Source organism: Aquarana catesbeiana, linkage group LG13 (assembly GCF_042186555.1).
Source record: "Aquarana catesbeiana isolate 2022-GZ linkage group LG13, ASM4218655v1, whole genome shotgun sequence".
NCBI classification, from domain to species: domain Eukaryota; kingdom Metazoa; phylum Chordata; class Amphibia; order Anura; family Ranidae; genus Aquarana; species Aquarana catesbeiana.
Window position 1 is genome coordinate 77,434,424 of NC_133336.1, and position 10,549 is coordinate 77,444,972.

Genomic DNA, 10,549 nt, shown 5'->3' on the forward strand with positions numbered 1-10,549 from the left:
TACTAGGACCAACCAGTGAAATGGGTACAAATCTAACTGGCACCTATAGTCTTTATGTACAGTTCAAGAATGGTTCCCTATAGCCTTTGCAAAAGGGATCATTTTAAACTGGTTACAAAGGATGTTTCCTGCAACCTGATAAATTGCTGCTAAGAATTGCATCCCATACACAGTCCTATCCAGTTAAATCACTCAGCTGGCTGGTAAAAATTTAGCATGTGTATGACCAGTCTAGTACATGGCAAACTAGCATGTCAGCTTTGTACAGCTGAATATAATTCCGGGAACCCCTGCACTCAGGTTTTCACATCTGATCTGAGTCAGGGTGAACTCAAAGGTGTCAATGCACCCTAAAGACCTATAGGGGGTCTTAGGATGGGGCAAGGCAAAGTTTGACTTGTATATAAAGTCCAGATTTGCTTATAATTTCAGCTCCCTGTATCTCTGGATCTGCTGATTGTTTTTACATGCGCTTTTCACTGAGGGTATCTTTAGTTTGTGCATTTTTATCATAAATTGCCTGTGTTTCTGACAAGTTAACTTGCTGCACTGTTAGATGAATTGCGCTGCAGGTCCCATTTAGGTCAAATTAAAGTGATTGTTTCAAAACGCAGCTTATTTGATCTTGTACCACAATTAGGGTTGCCACCTTTTCTTAAAGCCCAACTCAAACACTTTTTCAGTGTCACTTCCCCTTCATAATACAGCCCCCCTCCCCTATAGAGGCCCCCCATTAAATCAGAGTCCCCTATATTAGTGCTCCCCTTTGGTAACTCTGGAGGAGCTGCAGAGATCCACAGCTCAGGTGGAAGAATCTGTCCACAGGACAACTATTAGTCGTGCATTCCACAAATCTGGCCTTTATGGAAGAGTGTCAAGAAGAAGGCCATTGTTGAAAGAAAGCAATAAGAAGTCCAGTTTTCAGATTGCGAGAAGCCATGTGGAGGACACAGCAAACATGTGGAAGAAGGTGCTCTGGTCAGATGAGACCAACATTGAACTTTTTGGCCTAAAAGCAAAAGCTATGTGTGGTGGAAAACTAACACTGCACATCACCCTGAACACACCATCCCCATCGTGAAACATGGTGGTGGCTGCATCATGTTGTGGGGATACTTTTCTTCAGCAGGGACAGGGAAGCTGGTCAGAGTTGATGGGAAGATGGATGGAGCCAAATACAGGACAATCTTAGAAGAAAACCTGTTAGAGTCTACAAAAGACTTGAGATTGGGGCGGAGGTTCACCTTCCAGCAGGACAACGACCCTAAACATACAGCCAGAGCTACAATAGAATGGTTTAGATCAAAGCATATTCATGTGTTAGAATGGCCCAGTCAAAGTCCAGACCTAAATCCAATTGAGAATCTGTGGCAAGACTTGAAAATTGCTCTTCACAGACACTCTCCATTCAATCTGACAGAGCTTGAGCTATTTTGCAAAGAAGAATTAACAAAAATTTCACTTTCTAGATGTGCAAATCTGGTAGAGACATCCCCAAAAAGACTTGCAGCTGTAATTGCAGCGAAAGGTGGTTCTACAAAGTATTGACTCAGGGGGGCTGAATACAAATGCACGCCACACTTTTCACATATTTATTTGTAAAAAAAAGTTGAAAATCATTTATAATTTTCCTTCCACTTCACATTTATATGCCACTTTGTGTTGGTCTATCACATAAAATCCCAATAAAAGACATTTTTAGACTAACAACATGACAAAATATGGAACATTTCAAGGGGTGTGAATACCTTTTCAAGGCACTGTATACTGTGCAATCTTCATACACATAATACTGTATGCATAATGGTGGAAAACACCAATCCATTCCAGAATGTGTTGTGCTAATATCCAACTTATAAAGTCCTTTTGAGTTGAATAACAATTGGTCTCTAGGGGGGATCACTGATATAAGGTGAGTCTGATCTAATGGGGGAGATCTCTGAGGGGAGGCGCTAATATAGAGAGACTCTGATCTAATGTAGGGGGTCTCTAAGATGGGATTTTTGCAATTATAAAAAGACTGATCTAATGGAGGTCTGTAAGGGGTACTGATATAAGGGGTCTCTGATCTAATAGAGGGTCTCTAAGGAGGGGGTGCTGACTGCTGATCTAATGGTTAGATCAGAGTCCTCTTATGTCAATGCCCCATTAGATCAGAGAGTCCCCCTTATATCAGCACCTTCTGTCCCCAAAGACCCCCATTAGATTGCCTTACCAGCGGGAGCCGCTGCGAGCCAGGAAGTGTGGGAGCTGGAGTTTTGGGGAAGAGCTGGGAAGTGGAGCGAATCTCCTCCAGTGCTATTTTCCCGCCATTGTGGGGGAGGCAGGGAGAACACAGGCAGGTGCTGCGCTGGCACGATGCAGGAAGCCCCACTGGGGCACTGCAAGCAGAGCATCCAGGAACTTGCTTTGGCACTGGCTGGCTCCATCCCTGGGACAAAAATTGATTTATTGGATTTATCCCAGGAGGGTTGGACTGCACTGGAGGCATGTGTGTCTGGGTTTCAGGCCGTCTGAAACCCAAACACAACAGTTAAGACCCGGACTGTCTGGGTCAAACCCAGACAGGTGGCAACTCTAACCGCAATGCTGCATGCCTTATAGCAGGGATCTTCAAACTACGGCCCTCCAGCTGTTGCGGAACTACACATCCCATGAGGCATTGTAAAACGCTGACATTCGCTGACATGACTAGGCATAATGGGAACTGTAGTTCCTGAACAACTGGAGGGCCGTAGTTTGAAGACCCTTGCCTTATAGTGTGAAGGAACCCCCAATATCTTTATTTAATTGCTCCCAGTTAACATTAAAAATATTGATTATTGGATAGTAAACCATGTGCCTCCCTTGAATTCTTGTCACTCTAGGCTCCATTTTATTAGCCCTTTATATTAACACAGGTCTAGAATGACCCCTGTATATTTGTGTTTGCTATATAATGGAGACTTTTTATGTACAGGTGAGTGAAGCATAAACCTCAGGGCTGCAATACATAGGCCTGCGGAGTAAGTTATACATGATTTCCATATTCTGTCAGCACAGCACACTGTATTATTTTTATAGACTCAAATATACTGTAATATCAATTATTACACTGTAAGTATGACTAAGGCTCTTATAGCATTAATGAGCTTGTTAGCAATTAGTAGTACTTCATATTTTGTCAGTTATGCATATTTGACAATTGTTATTGTAAACCACGGATTTAGCGTTCATTATGTAAAATCGCAATACTACAGGGCAATTACTTATACTTATAGTAATATTAGGCCTCAGTTTTTTTTTTTAAGCACTTGCAACAGCTGATTGAATTACTTACTGACCATGCAGCTTTTTTATCTGGTAATCCTTGCCTATGGCAGGCCATACACGGGTGGAATTTTGAAAGAATTTTCTTTCGAAAACCTTATCTAAGAATTTTCATTCGTATTTCGCACCATTAGTGGGCTGCAGCAACAGCCGATTTTCGTGCAGCCATCGAATTTCAGTAATCGGACATGTTGGAAATTTTTTGAAAATCAATGATGGGAGAATCGTGTGAGAAATGTAATTGAAAAAGAAATGCGCATGTGTAAGAAAAGAAAATTCCCGGAAAGAAAAGAAGATTAGCAGCCACAAAAATTCTTTTCTGTAGCAACATGGGGTGAAATTGAAGTATTGGTTGGTCAAATTTCGAAATCAATGGTGGCGCCATCGGATCACAAAACCCACAAATTTTCTGATTTTCAAAATAAAATTCTTTCAAAATTCGACCATGTATGGCCAGCCTATGTTCCAGTTTAAGCAGATGCCGTGACTGCTGCTCCAGGTTTCCTGTTTCAGGGAGTCTCCTTTCTCTTGCAGCATCTAATGGTGTCATCCTTGCCTGCGGCAACTAGAGTTGTGTCTCCCTTCACTACTTTAAAGTGGGAATTCTGATTAGTTAGCTTAAAAAGAACTTGTCACTTTCCCCATTTAGAGCAAAGTGAGAGGTTCTCTTGACAGACCACCCCCTTTTCCCCCAAACAACTGATAATCACTGCTCCATCCATCTGTAGGAACCCTTTGAATCAGTCTATTAGGGGCGCCCGGGCGCTGCCCCCTCCATCCACGCCACCCCCAATAAGAAGAATGGATATGTACAGCATGAATCTATCCACGGCCACCCCCTATTCATACATTCGGCCCCTTTCAGGATGCCTGGCGCCTGAATTACAACGGAAGGGTTTTTTTTTTTTTTTAAGCACCTGATAAGAGGCATAGGCTCTAATAGGCTTCAAAATAGGGTGGGTCCGGAGCGCAGAGCATTGCGCCATGAGCCCACCCACTGTTTGCCGCCCCCCCCCCCAAAAAAAAAACAAAATTACCACCGTCCGCCACTGCTTTGAATTACCTAATACTTCCAGGTATAGGAGAACATGTGACCATGGGAATCAGGTCATTAACCCTGTGCAAGCTCCATCACAGACGTAAATGGAGTTTACACTGGGATTAGACCCAGGGCTCTGACAGACAAAGGGAGGAGCAGGGGAGCGCTGGGAAACAAAACTTGTCACTTTCACTCTGCCAGGCAAAGTCCCATTTTTTCTTTAAAGAGTAACTCCACTTTTCTTGAGAAAAAAAAAAACGTTTCCCTCTGGGTGATTAATGTACATTGCAGGGATTTAAACAAACTTTGTTTCAGATTCCTACCTGTTGTAGAGAGAGCTGTTTGTTTGTCCATGTGCAAAGTAAATCTCGTTGAGTGGTTTCCTAATTATCAACCAGCTGCTGCGCCTGCAGGGCTCTAATGAAGAACGCTGTTGGGCCTGCATCCCTTGAGACGTGATTTCCTATTGGGAGAATCTCACCAAGACATTTTTTGCTGTAGGGGATGCCGGAAATCTGACTTGTATCTTGGTGCAGACTTCTGGTAAATTCAGTGAGCCAATCACACAAGCAGGAAATTACATTTCTGGGGGGCGTTCTGTACAACCATCTGTGTACACAATGCCTCCAGGTAGCCATATTGCATTTTACAGAAAATTACAGTGGCTGCAGATTGAAAAGTAAATGTCATTTTTAACATTCAATCACAATATCACTTGTAAAAGTGCTATGTGAGTGGATGCGCTGCTCCTATCTGTGCTCTCTATATTACCTGTGTATGTGCTATCTTAATAGCCTAATTTGGTTCACCATCCACCTAACAGGTTATATCTCATTTATACAATAATCATATGTTTGTATAATTCATCACATGTGAACAACAACTTAATCCAAATACTTTAAATCATATAAAAAGTCCAGTGACATGTGTCATATAATGATAGACTCTTCTTCATATGTGTTGCAAATCATCCGTTATAATTGCCGTGGGCGGCGTGCTCTTGTGTGTGGTATCAGATTAAAGTGACTTAGTGCTTCACCACCACCTGTGAGATTTGCCACTCACCAGATTAATCTTTAAAACTGCACCTTTGGTTCATTAACAGGGATAACCACTCCACTCAAAGGAAAACTTTCTCCAATATCTATACCAGGTCCTCAATGTTCCTCATGCAAACGGATAAAAAACCATCATCGCGCAATAACGTTTAAAACCTTACCGTACCCACGTGACCGGGAACGAACGGGGTTTGGAGAGGACGCGAACGCAAACAGGGGGGAACGTAAGCGGCAACGGAGACCATCTAGCACACACCAGACGAACCGGGCTGCAGTGCCCACCTGTCCTTAACTGCGGGAAAAGCTCGGTGCCGGCCTAATGGCACTTGGAAATGTGAGTGCAAAGTGTTTTTTATGTATGGAATAAAGGTTTTAAACGTTATTGCGCGATGATGGTTTTTTATCCGTTTGCATGAGGAACATTGAGGACCTGGTATAGATATTGGAGAAAGTTTTCCTTTGAGTGGAGTGGTTATCCCTGTTAATGAACCAAAGGTGCAGTTTTAAAGATTAATCTGGTGAGTGGCAAATCTCACAGGTGGTGGTGAAGCACTAAGTCACTTTAATCTGATACCACACACAAGAGCACGCCGCCCACGGCAATTATAACGGATGATTTGCAACACATATGAAGAAGAGTCTATCATTATATGACACATGTCACTGGACTTTTTATATGATTTAAAGTATTTGGATTAAGTTGTTGTTCACATGTGATGAATTATACAAACATATGATTATTGTATAAATGAGATATAACCTGTTAGGTGGATGGTGAACCAAATTAGGCTATTAAGATAGCACATACACAGGTAATATAGAGAGCACAGATAGGAGCAGCGCATCCACTCACATAGCACTTTTAATTTAATTTTTCTCTGAAAAACATTTTTTGGATGCAGCAGCTATAAATACCACTTACACTATTTTTGATAGGATAGGTTTTGCGCCAGTGACACATATATTTTCACAATATCACTTGTGTCGCAATTGTAAATGCTATCATTTTTTTTGTTTTGCTATTTTTTTCCCCACAAAAGTGGAGTTACCCTTTAAGGCCGGTGTCTTGCCGAGAAAGTTCCCTCGGCGGATAAGTTCCCCCCCTGTACTGCGCAGCGCCTGCGCAGTAGGAACTACTATCAGCCGCCGGAGATAGCCGAAGCACAAAATCTACAATCAGCTGTACACGGCGCCTGCGCCCTGGGTCCAGGTTCCTTCCCCACCATCCAAGTGGACCTAGAGGGGGTATAAAAAAGAGCAGAGTGAAGCGCCGTGGGCGCCGTGTACAGCTGATTTTCCCCTATTCATCTTCGGCTATTTCCGCCGGATGCTACTGCGCAGGCGCAGCGCCTGTGCAGTAGAGGGGGGTCCTTATCCGCCGAGCGGAACTTTCTCGGCAGAACTCCGGTATCAGACTATTCAAATGTTATATATTCTCACCAGCCCTGGGATTCTTTAAACAGACAAAGCAGCTATATACCGTACACACTAAAATATACAGTGCTAATCTGTTTGACCATACTCATGTGTCCAAACAAAACTAAAAAATTAACAAATAAATAACCTAAAGAATAATGTGCTTATATACATTATATTGTCAAAAGTATTAGGACACCTGCCTTTACACACACATGAACTTGAATGGTATCCCAGTCTTAGTCCGTAGGGTTCAGTATTGAGTTGGCCCACCTTTTGCAGCTATGACAGCATTAACTCTTCTGGGAAGGCTGTCCACAAGGTTTAGGAGTGTGTCTATGGGAATGTTTGACCATTCTTCCAGAAGTGCATTTGTGAGGTCAGGCACTGATGTTGGACGAGAAGGCCTGGCTCGCAGTCTCCACTCTAATTCATCCCAAAAGGTGTTCTATCGGGTTGAGGTCAGGACTCTGCAGGCCAGTCAAGTTCCTCCACCCCAAACTCGCTCATCAATTCTCTTTATGGACCTTACTTTGTGCACTGGCCCAAATCATTTGATGGAGGGAGGATACCAAGACATTTTGGACAATTTTTTTTGTGGGAACAGTTTGGGGATGGCCCCTTCCTGTTTCAACATGACTGCGCACCAGTGCATAATGCAAGGTCCATAAAGACATGGATAAGCGAGTTTGGGGTGGAGGAACTTGACTGGTCCTTACCTCAACCCGATAGAACACCTTTGGGATGAATTAGAGTGGAGACCTCGAGCCAGGCCTTCTCGTCCACATCAATGCCTGACCTCACAATTGTGCTTCAAACATTCCCACAGACACACTTCTATACCTTGTGGACAGCCTTCCCAGAAGAGTTGAAGCTGTTATAGCTGCAAAGTGTGGGCCAACTCAATAATGAAACCTACGGACTAAGACTGGGATGCCATTAAGGTTCATGTGCCTGTAAAGTCAAGTGTCCCAATACTTTTGACAATATAGTGTATATATATATATATATATATATATATATATATATATATATATATATATATATATATAGTATCTCACAAAAGTGAGTACATGCCTCACATTTTTGTAAATATTTTATTCTATCTTTTCATTTGACAACACTGAAGAAATGACACTTTGCTACAATATAAAGTAGTGAGCGTACAGCTTGTATAACAGTGTAAATTTGCTGTCCCCTCAAAATAGCACTGCCTTAACCCTCTTGGGCATGGAGTTCGCCATAGCTTCACATGTTGCCACTGGAGTCCTCTTCCACTCCTCCATGACAACATCACGAAGCTGGTGGATGTTAGAGACCTTGCGCTCCCCCACCTTCCGTTTGAGAGTGCTCCACAGATACTCAATAGGGTTTAGTTCTGGAGACATGCTTGCAGTTCATCAACTTTACCCTCAGCTTCTTTAGCAAGGCAGTGGTCGTCTTGGAGGTATGTTTGGGGTCGTTATCATGTTGGAATACTGCCCTGCGGCCCAGTCTCCGAAGGGAGGGGATCATGCTCTGCTTCACTATGTCACAGTACATGTTGGCATTCATGTTTCCCTCAATGAACTATAGCTTCCCAGTGCCGGCAGCACTCATGCAGACCCAGACCATGACACTCCCACCACCATGCTTGACTGTAGGCAAGACACACTTGTCTTTGTACTCCTCATCTGGTTGCCGCCACACACGCTTGACACCATCTGAACCCAATAAGTTTATCTTGGTCTCATCAGACCACAGGACATGTTTCCAGTAATCCATGTCATTAGTCTGCTTGTCTTCGGCAAACTGTTTGCAGGCTTTCTTGTGCCTCATCTTTAGAAGAGGCTTCCTTCTGGGACCACAGCCATGCAGACCAATTTGATGCAGTGTGCAGCGTATGGTCTGAGCACTGACAGGCTGACCCCCCCCCCCCCCCCTTCAACCTCTGTAGTAATGCTGGCAGCACTTATACATCTATTTCCCAAACACAACCTCTGGATTTGACTCTGAGCACGTGCACTCAACTTCTTTGGTCGACCATGGCGAGGCCTGTTCTGAGTGGAACCTGTCCTGTTAAACCGCTTTATGGTCTTGGCCACCGTGCTGCAGCTCAGTTTTAGAGTCTTGGCAATTTTCTTATAGCCTAGGCCATCTTCATGTAAAGCAACAATTCTTTTTTTCAAATCCTGAGAGTTCTTTGCCTAGAGGTGCCATGTTGAACTACCACTGACCAGTATGAGAGAGTGAGAGCATTATCACCAAATTTAACACACTTGCTCCTCATTCACACCTGAGACCCTGTAAGACTAATGAGTCACATGACACTGAAAATGGCTAATTGGGCCAAATTTGGACATTTTCACTTAGGGGTGTACTCACTTTGTTGCCAGCGGTTTAGACATTAATGGCTGTGCGTTGAGTTATTTTGAGGGGACAGCAAATTTAAACTGTTATACAAGCTGTACACTCACTTATTTAATTCATTAAAATGCAAATCAATTTATAACTTTTTTGAAATGCGTTAGTGCTCAGACCATACACCTCCATACTACAGGAGGTGGACAGAGGCTGCGGACATATTACAGGAGGTGGACAGAGGCTGCGGACATACTACAGGAGGTGGACAGAGGCTGTGGACATACTACAGGAGGTGGACAGAGGCTACGGACATACAGTCAGGTCCATAAATATTGGGACATGGACACAATTCTAATCTTTTTGGCTCTATACACCACCACAATGGATTTGAAATGAAACGAACAAGGTGTGCTTTAACTGCAGACTTTCAGCTTTAATTTGAGGGTTGTTACATCCAAATCAGGTGAACTGTGTAGGAATTACAACAGTTTGTATATGTGCCTCTCACTTTATAAGGGACCAAAAGTAATGGGACAATTGGCTGCTCAGCTGTTCCATGGCCAGGTGTGTGTTATTCCCTCATTGTCCCATTTACAAGGAGCAGATAAAAGGTCCAGAGTTAATTTCAAGTGTGCTATGTGCATTTGGAATCTGTTGCTGTCAACTCTCAATATGAGTTCCAAAGAGCTGTCACTATCAGTGAAGCAAGCCATCATTAGGCTGAAAAAACAAAACAAACCCATCAGAGACATAGCAAAAACATTAGGTGTGGCCAAATCAACTGTTTGGAACATCCTTAAAAAGAAAGAACGCACCGGTGAGCTCAGCAACACCAAAAGACCCGGAAGACCACGGAAAACAACTGTGGTGGATGAACAAAGAATTTTTTTCCCTGGTGAAGAAAACACCCTTCACAACAGTTGGCCAGATCAAGAACACTCTCCAGGAGGTAGGTGTAAGTGTGTAAAAGTCAACAATCAAGAGAAGACTTCACCAGAGTGAATACAGAGGGTTCACCACAGGATGTAAACCATTGGTGAGCCTCAAAAACAGGAAGGCCAAATTAGAGTTTGCCAAACAACATCTAAAAAAGCCTTCACAGTTCTGGAACAACATTCTATGGACAGATGAGACCAAGATCAACTTGTACCAGAGTGATGGGAAGAGAAGAGTACGGAGAAGGAAAGGAACTGCTCATGATCCAAAGCATACCACCTCATCAGTGAAGCTTGGTGGTGGTAGTGTCAAGGCGTGGGCATGTATGGCTGCCAATGGAACTGGTTCTCTTGTATTTATTGATGATGTGACTGCTGACAAAAGCAGCAGGATGAATTCTGAAGTGTTTCGGGCAATATTATCTGCTCATATTCAGCAAAATGCTTCA